This window comes from Bison bison, unplaced genomic scaffold (assembly GCF_000754665.1).
Source record: "Bison bison bison isolate TAMUID 2011002044 unplaced genomic scaffold, Bison_UMD1.0 scf7180017864283, whole genome shotgun sequence".
Taxonomy (NCBI): Eukaryota; Metazoa; Chordata; class Mammalia; order Artiodactyla; family Bovidae; genus Bison; species Bison bison.
Window position 1 is genome coordinate 1,049,900 of NW_011494855.1, and position 416 is coordinate 1,050,315.

The following is a 416-nucleotide window of genomic DNA, read 5'->3' on the forward strand; positions in this document are numbered from 1 at the left end:
GCAGTGGCCACAGGACTGGAAAAGGTCAGTTTTCATTCCAATCCCAAACAAAGGCAATGTCAAAGAATGTTCAAACTACCACACAATTGCAATCATCTCACATGCTAGTAAAGTAATGCTCAAAATTCTCCAAGCCAGGCTTCGACAGTATGTGAATTGTGAATGTTCCAGATGTTCAAGCTGGTTTTAGAAAAGGCAGAGGAACCAGAGATCAAATTGCCAATATCCATGGATCATAGAAAAAGCAAGAGAGTTACAGAAAAACATCTGCTTTATTGACTACGCCAAAGCCTTTGACTATGTGGATCACAACAAACTGTGGAAAATTCTTCAAGAGATGGGAATACCAGACCACCTGACCTGCCTCCTGAGAAATCTGTTTGCAGGTCAAGAAGAGACAGTTAGAACTGGACATG

The 416-nt window shown here is 41.3% G+C and overlaps 1 protein-coding gene across 1 annotated transcript in view; it reads left to right on the forward strand.

Moving 5' to 3' along the window:
- The window catches only part of ERICH3 (glutamate-rich 3), a 121,375-nt gene that overhangs the window by 103,601 nt on the left and 17,358 nt on the right, over positions 1-416 (forward strand). The window lies entirely within an intron of this gene.